Genomic DNA, 10,352 nt, shown 5'->3' with positions numbered 1-10,352 from the left:
GATAGTGTGATCGATATCTCTGACTTCTGGAATACTTGAGCTAGTTAAGCAGCACTGTAATGAAATGGAAAGGAAAGGGAGTAAGCATAAAAGCTTAGTAAGTTGCATGTAAGTAAGTACACAACCACAAAATTTTATAAATGATCCACATGCTCATGATTCCAAGATAGTTATAGCCATAACTTACTCATTACCATCCATACTAGTCACATATTGTTCAATGAGCTCATATCTCACACGTACCAATTAGATACATGTACTACTCACCACATGGTTATACTTTCCTCATTAGCTTAAGAACATAACGTCTATCGTTGAACCATTTGGAATGCTACCAGATATTCATTAAGCCTCAGACGTAGGTAAGGTGTCGATGCCATGTCCCAGACATGGTCTTACACTAACTATCATCTTGTAGTTGATGCATGTCCCAGACATGTCTTACACTGGCTTACGTCTGGAGATCGATGCATGTCCCAGACATGTCTTACACTAGCTCTCGTCTCAATGCTGATGCCATGTCCCAGACATGGTCTTATACTGGCTCTCATAATGTGGTTGATGCATGTCCCAGACATCTTTTACACTAGCCAACAATAACCCATATGTCACGGCATGAATATCCGATTTATTTCCTAGGTTCAAACAGGAACTCTACTATCTCTATTATCATCATGTTATCTCAATTCCACATCAAGCAATTCATGCTATATTAATTCAAGTTCAATTCAACACATACATTAGTAATGTAGTTGTATTATTTGTATACAACTTACCTCGAATTACAGAATGTGCCGACTAGTTAATTTAGTCGATTTGCTTGGCTTTCCCCTGATCTCGGCTCGAATTCGGTATTTTTTTATCTATAATAGGAAAACACACTCATTTAATCACTAAGTAAGTTTAAGCAATTAAAAATTCACATCTTCGGTAAAATAACAATTTTCCCCTAAACTTTGGCAAAATCACCATTTTACCCCTATGCTCGAAAATTAATTTTTATCGAATTTATTTACATCTTAAACTTAGCTGAACTCTTTTTACTCTTATAAAAACCTCAAATTCTCTCTATTTCACACATTTATCATTTATTTTACAACTTGTGCAAATGGTCCCTATAAGTGTTTTCATGATAACACCTTTCACAAAAGTTGTCTATTACACAACTAAGACTCATATTATTCCATAAATTTAAAAAACACCCTAAATGCTCTCATGGAAAAACCCTATACCTTTAACCATTTTGCAAGATATACCCCTCATTTGAAAGCTCATGTTTCAAGGGTCTCAAAAATACAAAAATCATCAACAAAGGACATAGAAATCACTTACTTGTGAGTACTTCAAGTTGCTAAAAATTTTAAGGCTCTCAAACCCCCTTCAATGGCTAATTTTTGGTGGAGAAAAGTGATGAGTAAGGGATGATATCATCCTTCTTTATTTTATTTTTATTTTAGTCAAAATTGGTCACCTAACCCAACAAATTTTGAAAATTTGACCACATATGTCTTCTATGGCCGGCCACTCTATTTCTAGGGGTCTAATTGCCCTTTAAAATCCCCCAATTTTGCTTCTCTAATAAAATAACACCTTTAGCTATCAAAATAGAACTTTTACACTTTATGCGATTCAGTCTTTTTCGCAATTGGGCTTACAAACGTCAAAATTAGCTCACCAAATTTTTCATGTACTATTATAAACATGCTATGACTCCAAAATAATAATAAAATAATTTCTCCAACTTTAGATTTGTGGTCCTGAGACCCCTATTCTGACTAGTCCCAAAATCGGGCTGTTACATTTTAAGTGGATCTATCATGTTTGAAGAATGAATGTGATCATACATATATGCATTTGGTAAATATGTAAGTATGAATGATAAATTAACATGATAATAAATTATCATCTGCGATACCGAAGAGTACATTAGTGGTATGTGATATTATGTCATGTATGAGTCTCGGTTTTGACTTAAATTAATTGTCTTGATATGGCTAGTGAATGTGTTTAAGTGTTGGTGTAGGTGAATGACAAGATAAGTGAGAAATGTGGCATGGAAAATAGTGTAGTTTCGTCCACATGGGTAAAGACATGGGCATGTGTCTCAACCGTGTGTGACATACGGCCTAGCACATGGGTGTGTGGTCTGGTCAAGTGTCCCCTGCATCTTTAAAATGTCAAAACAAAATGCTCAAAATTGATCACATGGCCTGGCACACAGGCATGTGGCTTGGTCGTGTGACCCCTGCACCCATACATGGCCTAGCACACAGGCGTGTGGCTTGGCTGTGTGCCCTAAGTTAGAGAGTTACACGGCCTAAGACATAGGCGTGTCCTTGGCCGTGTGAACTGCACGACCTGACCACACGGGCGTGTGACCCCTGCACCTAGGAAAATTTTTTAGATTTTGCGAAAAAAATTTTAAGTACTCGTTTTGGTCCCGACTCGTTCCTAATGCATGATTTGGGCCTCGAGGGCTTATGTAAGGGGCTATTTGATTTAAATTTGATTGAAATCGGATTTGAATACTAAATGCTTGTAAAATGTCTGTTAGTTGACCCGTAAACTCTGTTAGTACTCTGTAACCCTGTTCCAGCGACGGAATCGGGTTAAGGGTGTTACGCATTTAATCAAAATTGTACCTTTTCAATTTGTTTAGGATGAATACTTCGATCGAGTAGTCATCTCCGCTATCCTTAAGCTCACGTCTGCCGAGTGTAGGTTCGCTTCGAATCAGAAATTTTATCACAAAAGTTACCAATATGGTAATTTTGCAGTTTCTCTAAAATTTTAGGTCAAATTGTAAATCAGAAAAATATCTCTAAAATATCTCTTGAATTCAAGGTATGTTAAATAATGACCCAAGGCTCTCTTTATATAGGGAGAATTTAGAGAGTTCAACCATGATTAAACTTAATCACTTTAATACTAAATTAATATAATATTTATCTTGATAAATATTATATTAATTTAATATTAAATCTTATTAAAATAATAGAATGTTTATCTACAAGATAAGCATTAAATTAAATTTAATATTAAGATAATCACTTTAATATTAAATTAGTAAAATACTATTAAGATAAGTATTAAATTTAATTTAATATTAAACTACTAAAATAATATTATTTTAGAATAGTTAATCTGAAATCAAATTCTCTAGTAGAGTCCTAATAGGAGTGTAACTCTTCCACTATTCAATCACCGAAGATCAATAGTCTTCAACCATCGGGACACCGCCGGCACCACCGTGTCTAGTGATGCAGGTGCAACACCCTTACTACACCCCGAGCCAATTTAGTCCGAGTTAGTGGCGACCTGACTAGTCCAATCTAGCCACCGGTTGGACCATCTGCCTAATTTCACATACCAAGCCTGGTTCAACCAGTTTTTATATCTTGGTCTTGGTTTTGGGCTTCCAGGCCCAATTTACGATCTCAGTTCTAATTTTCAAGTTCAATTACCCATCAACCCAATTGTCTAACTTGAAAATTAATTTCTAAAAATATCATATTAATTTTAATTAATTTGATTAATTTAATTTTACTTGATCAAAATTAATTTTTCCAAAAATGATTTAGATTTTCCAAATTAATTTTTAAGAAAAATTTTTAATCAAATTCTCTAGTTGAACAATTCTTATCACCACCTAATTTAATTCCATATCGAATAAATCAACTCAATTAAATTATTTCCAAAGTCATAAAATTTTCTTCTGATTCAAATGCAGTCTGATCAAGCTTTTGTTGAGCTAGCGGAAGGATCAATTGGACATATACAATTAGGCTTTAGTAATTGCAATTATGTTCAGAAGCATTGTTCTAATAATTCACAATTACTTAATCATGGAGTCAGTCCATAAGAAGTACCATGATTGAAAACTCCTTATTATATACTTTTTACGAAAACAATTCATCCAATTGTTTATCCAATGACATCGTCATGTGTGTGTTACCCTCATATGATATCCTTAATTCCTTTAAATTAAATCCGTTCACTCAATAAAATCCTATTTTATCTCATTGTCACCATTGTGTCTTCTTAATGATTAATATGATCACTGTCAACAAATGACTGTGATAAATTGCTTGTTTAAGAACAAACAACCCATGGTCACGTTCCATATTTATCAATACACACAATGCCAATGAGAAGATATCATTAACTCTTTAATTGAGCTATGAATTCCACTGTTGCTAGTAAAGCCATTCCATACACAAGTCATGTATCGAACATATTGGCTATGAGTTCGATCATCTTTAGAGCATAAGCCTCTACTTATATCAAAGCGCATAAGTTGGATGCGCATGGTAAGTGACTAACTTAGGATTTAGGTAAATCACACCATGAACGTCACAAGTGAATTAATTCACAAACGAATTCAGAATTAATTCATCTTGGGTCTAGTCTAATGTATCATTCTACCAATGAATACATTTATGTCTCTACCCGTGGAGTCAACTGCTACGATAGTCAAGATTAGCCATCTCGCCAATTAGAATTGTAGACGACATAATAATCCTTCTTAGTATTTGAATCAAATGCTCACTTCGATTCTTTTACGGGATTACAAACTTATTTAGATTATCTACTGAAGTAAGTTGTCTTTCTCGCAATGTAAATGTTCTTACAATGCCACTCATCTTCAGTTTGAACTTAGATAATCAATAAGCTAATATTTTTTTGTCACAATTTCGCTATGCATACAAAATATAAAAGATAGAAATACAAAAGACAAAATAGTGAAATGTGAAATTAATTTTATTTATTTATTCATCGTTCAAATAAATAAAAAACAGTTACATGTTTACTACAATATGAGCACATTTCCCAACAAGTTGACGTCTGATTTAAATCTTAAGCTAGTGGAAGCAACATAGATATATTGTGACAATTAATCTACTGTTGTAATTTCAAAGAACATTGTCTTCCATGACAAAACAAAACACTTCAAGATAAAATACCACTTTGTTAGAGAAGTTGAGCAATCAAATGAAGTGAAACTAGTTCATTGCAGTTTAGATCTTCAACTTGCTGATATTCTCACAAAACCTCTTGGAAGGTTGAGGTTCGAGAGGCTAAGACATGATATTGGAGTTTGCAGCATTATGACCAATGAGGTTTATTGTGAAGTGGTCATTCATGCAGTGGCGAACTCAACCTACAAAGCCACGAGCTCACTTGAAGTTGTGAGCTAAAATAACTCTGTGAGCTCTACACTTGCCAGCTCATTGAAAGCTGCAAGCTCATCCAAAGACGTAAGCTCATCAAAGCTATGAGCTCAACTTAAGTTGCGAGCACGTCAAAGTGTGAGCTGTTAAAGTTTTTGGTTAACCCCCAAATAAAGTGCAAGAAGGGTTCACATGTTGAAACTGATATTTTGTAATTAGTCTGCTTATTTGAGTTTACTTGTCAAAACAAGCAGAACTAGTATTGATTTGATGTTTTCCTAATCTGTTTATATGTAAGTTTTAACTTTGCCTTTTCAAGGTGACTTAGTGAGATTTGTTTATTATTGTGGAATGCAAAAGATGATGAGAACTTGATAGCAATTCAAAATCTGCTAAATATTATTCTTGTTTCTATTCTCTCAACTTCTCAAAACACCAACAACAACTCACACATAAAATGAAGGCTGAATATAAATACTATTGAAGTGATCAAAACCCAAATGGAAATATTCTTTCATTTGAGCTTTATAATATCTTGGTATATGTACATATTCATAAAAATAAATTACAACAGATCAACATATACGCATCTGCAAGGAGCTTGTCATGCAAAGTTGGGCAAGGGCAAGCACATGAAAAGCTTGCATAATTTCTACCGAAAGGATTGTTATTGACCTGCTTATTGCCTGTAGTAAATCACTATACCCAAAATGCTCTATCAGTCCAACCATCAAATCGCATAAGTAGAACCTTATTCTTTTGTTTCATGGACAACAAGACCTAGAAAAAAATGCTCAAGATCAGGACCTGTAATAAGGAGCTGAAGACAAACAGATGCGACCAGTAACTCACTAAGAACAAGAGGCAGAGGTATACTTCATTACACAACCTTAGGATGCATGAGTAGAAAAATTCCAGATGGCGACTCTTCATTTGACAAATTACCATAAACAGACATAAGCTCCAAATAAGTGCTTACTATCCCATCTGCTAAAGTTGCCACCAGATCTTCCAATATGGAATCACCATAAAAAGGAAAATCTTCCAATATGGAATCACCATAAAAAGGAAACAAGATTTGGTCATAACAAACATTTTTCCTAAAAATAGATGAATAAACTTAGAAAACCCGTTCATACACTTAGAAAACCTAACAGAAAAAAAAGAGAGATTCCTAGTGGTGGTTGAGGGGTTTGAACCAGAAGAAGGGAGTTAGGAAGCCAGCAACAAGAAATAGCAGACTTACACATCTTCAAGCATGATTCAGTAGGACGCTGCATAAATAATACTTACATATATATATCTTGCCATCAATCTCCATGCATTCATTCACCTGCATTGAAGCATCAAAAGTACTAGATCAATGAGAGGAATCCGATCAGAAACTGATGTAACAGCAGTGTGCACTAAAGACCACATGCAAATAGACCTCAAGGAAATTTCCTGAAGTGAAGCCTTATTTCAAATTCGAGAAGAAAAGGTTATAAACTTTCCAATTTCTTCATGTTGGAAGACAAAGAACTTTACAACTTCCATAGAAACACTCGCTAGAAACAAAGCAACAAAATGCAAATGTGAAGCCAAAAGCAAAGCTAATAGAAAGTCTCAAATGGTTACTTCGCAATGTCGTAACAACCAACAGGATAACTATGCAATTAATATTACACCCATTTGAAGCTGAAAACTCATCATTGAAAAAGATGGAGTTGAACCTACCGGTTTGTGACAAAAGGAGGCTTTCCGATTTGGCAAACGCACTGAAACGTAAGATTTTCTTTTACTTCTTAGAAGCATATGTGAAATCACGTGGAGAAGGATGAAAACCTCATGACAGTATGTAACCCCCTAAGTGTTCTTCAAGAGAAATGAACCATTGAATAACTATATCAGATCAAAATCAAAAGTGAAAAGAGTTGGCAGACCTTTGGGGCGTCCTAAAGTTGGAACTCTGACGCACAAATCCTCTCTGCTTAACAAAAAACTTCAATCCAAACACAGCTTGATGCATGACAGTGAAGCTGCATATTTCACCATTTGATTTAAGAAAAATTGATATCTTTCCAGCAAATCAATCACCACATTTCTTTTTGCACTTTATGGAATCAACTCACACAAACAAAATGATAAACGTTGATGGATTGTTATCAATTGTCATCTTTTTGTGGTTATAAAAATTTGACAACATTAATTTGAATTTAAATTCGACTCAGCTAGATAAAAGTTACAAAAAAAAAATAACAACGTAAATTCAAAATGACTCAAAATCAAATTGATCCAATTCCAAAATAATCAATTAAGATAACCAGAAATTTTAAATGAACAAAACCCAAAAATTCAAACATGTAATAATTAGATTCAAACTCAAAAATAATCTGAAATTCTTACCAGAGATACATACAACTCCGGGATAACATGCCATTTTTTTTTTATAATGAATTCACCAGCAAATATTGAAGTTATAAAGACGCACTAAATTCAAGTCAAATCCATAGACACGCGTGCCATTGAAACTATAAAACCTTTATTACATTCATAGCATTCAGCAAATTAATAGCTCTTCCTGCACTCATCATCTGCCATTTACAAGACAAAATCAGTTCTAGGATCAGCGTGCTTGATTCAAAAGGAAACAGAAAAAGTAGCAGATGGATGTTGCTTTGGTCTCGAAGCCAACATCTCATTATTCAAAGTACCCTTATAGGTCTTGAGCTCTTCAATTTGTTCCTTGAAGGCAGTAGAAAATGACAAAAGCAAGCAAAACCCATAAATTATTCAAATAAATGCTTTCAAAGTATCTCTAAACCATTACAATTAAATGATTACAAATAAGGAGAACACCTCTTAGTTGAGATTAAAATATCAAATCAAGTGCTTGGAGTCATTTCAAACGGGTCGAACGAGTCCCATTTCATTAATTGATCTTTACAGTATGCTCTCTGTGCATTCGTCACTGGCTTTGATTCGCAGCCCGTGACATTTATCACTTAATAGAGAATAAATTAATGATTTTTAATTTTATTTTATTTTATCTCATTTACGATTATTTTATTTTTTATTAAACAATCTAATTATATCTAGTATTTAATTTTAAATAAAATATGAAACATATTTTATAACTAAATTTAACTCTTAATTTTTTTTTTAACTAGAAAATATTAAGTGCTGAAAAAATAAGCGTTAAGTATTGAAATTTTAAATACTGAATTTGAGTTATAAAATTTGTTCAATGTATTACTTACAATTAATTATGGAATATATTAAATTGTTTGATAAATATAATTTTTTTGTTCACTGATAAATATAGATTTTAAATTATATAAAAATTATATTCTACATTTTATCCTTAATTTTTAACTATTTCACTTTATTCTAAACAAAATTTAAATTTTTTAAACATAAAAATTTTATAAGATAATATAATACTAAAATAAAAAAAATTGACTTAATTAAAAATATTCTCTATTAAGTGATAAGTAATTTTTATCTACTTATCATTTTTCATACTTTTTTGTAAAAAAAATTCTATCAAATTGTTTTTATTTTTTATTGTCAAACATAGTAAAAAATTAAATCAAACATTATTTTTAATGGATTTAATTTTTTTCAGCAGTTTATCGAACAAAGTAAACAACAGAAAGAAAATTATAAGCAAATTAAAGATAAGAATTCTAACATTTTTATTTAGGTAAGCTGCCAGGGAAAAAAAGAAATTATTTATTTTACATAAAATTATTAAATTTATCTTTTATGTAAATAATTAATAAAAAACTAAATTAAATATTATAAAAAATACAAATATTCTTCTTAAAAGATAAAAACGAATGATAAGTTTGTTAAATATTTAAATACAATTGTAATAAATATATCCCTAAACATCTAAAAATATTAAATACATGTGATGTGTCTAAATGATTTCTTTTTAATTTTTTTTTGTTAAGTATGACTCTTATTTTCAGTCAAATTTAAGAAATAATTTTCTAGTTAAACTCAGTTTATTTGTTTCAATCAAACTCTGATTAGTTTAGATTATTTTATTATTATTTGACCTATAAATTTTTACAATCTTAGAAAAAAAACCCGTTAGAGATTAAAACTCATAACACATTTAAAAAATTTTGTGTTTTACGTTTTGCGAGTTATTTGTTTTCAGGTTTTCAGAGTTTATTTTTTATCTCCATCTTTTGTACTCTTCGTTCTTTTGCCATTATAGTAGTTTTTTATCATCTTTGGAGAGGTTTTTCTACGTTAAATTTGTGCGCTCAATTTTTTAATTTCTTCTGCTATTTTTTACTTATTGCTTAATCGGGTCGATCCCCAACAAGTGGTATCAGAGCTAGTTAAATTTTCATAGATTAGCCCATTTAGATATGGTAGCAACAAGGTTTGAAATTGAAAAGTTCGATGGTGAGACAAATTTCAATTTGTAGCAAGTTCGGACGATGGCAATTCTAGTTCAATCCGGCTTTAAAAAGGTTGTTACCGGGAAAGAGCTTGAGAATCTAAATAAAACAGAATAGGAAGAGCTTGATAAAAAGGCTTTATCTGCAATCCAGTTGTGCCTCGCGAATACACTATTGTAGGAGGTATTGATGGAGAAAACCTCATCCGCCTTGTGGAAAAAGATTAGAAACTCTTTATGCGACTAATTCTCTGGCTAACCGTTTAGTGTTGAAACAACTTCTATTTACATTTCACAAGAACGAAGGTGAGCTTTTTAGAGATCACATCAGTCAATTCATTACTCTTTTAAATGATTTAAAGAATGTTGAGGTTTAGATTGACGATGAAGATAAGGTTATGCTATTATTGTGTTATTTACCCCATTCATACAAGTCTTTCAAGAAGACCCTGATTTATGGCAGAGACAACCTCTCGTTAGAAGATGTGAATGATCATTTGTTGAGTAGAGATAAACTTAACAATGAGTTTGGTTTGGATAGCAAAGTAGATAGGCAAGTTTCCATTTTGGTAGCATCAAATAAGCGAGACAAAAGGTGTCGCTGTTGTAAGAAGTTAGGTCAAGTCAAAGCAAATTGTTATAAATTACAAAATAAAAGAGTTGCTGAAAGTAACGAGGAAGATGTAGTTGGTGCTAATTTGGCCGATGAAAGCAGTGATGATTTCTTGTTAGTGTCAACGAGCGATAACTCCAAGCTTACATCCGAATGGATCCTAGATTCA

General features: G+C 32.4%; 1 long non-coding RNA gene across 3 annotated transcripts; it reads right to left on the bottom strand.

The window, feature by feature from the left end:
• Positions 1 to 5,532: 5,532 nt before the first annotated feature.
• On the bottom strand, positions 5,533 to 8,106 carry LOC107956837 (uncharacterized). 3 transcript variants are annotated; one of them, XR_001700280.2, is made up of 4 exons: positions 7,557 to 8,106; positions 6,888 to 7,189; positions 6,061 to 6,504; positions 5,533 to 5,951 (listed from the first exon to the last, which is right to left on the bottom strand). It is a non-coding gene; the product is annotated as an uncharacterized lncRNA (long non-coding RNA). The 3 variants fall into 3 exon arrangements; XR_001700279.2 differs by having other exon boundaries at positions 5,533 to 6,504; positions 6,888 to 7,025; positions 7,094 to 7,189; XR_001700278.2 differs by having other exon boundaries at positions 5,533 to 6,504.
• Positions 8,107 to 10,352: the final 2,246 nt, after the last annotated feature.

The sequence above is a fragment of the Gossypium hirsutum genome, chromosome A07 (genome assembly GCF_007990345.1).
Source record: "Gossypium hirsutum isolate 1008001.06 chromosome A07, Gossypium_hirsutum_v2.1, whole genome shotgun sequence".
Taxonomy (NCBI): Eukaryota; Viridiplantae; Streptophyta; class Magnoliopsida; order Malvales; family Malvaceae; genus Gossypium; species Gossypium hirsutum.
This window is presented reverse-complemented; position numbering and strand designations above follow the sequence as displayed.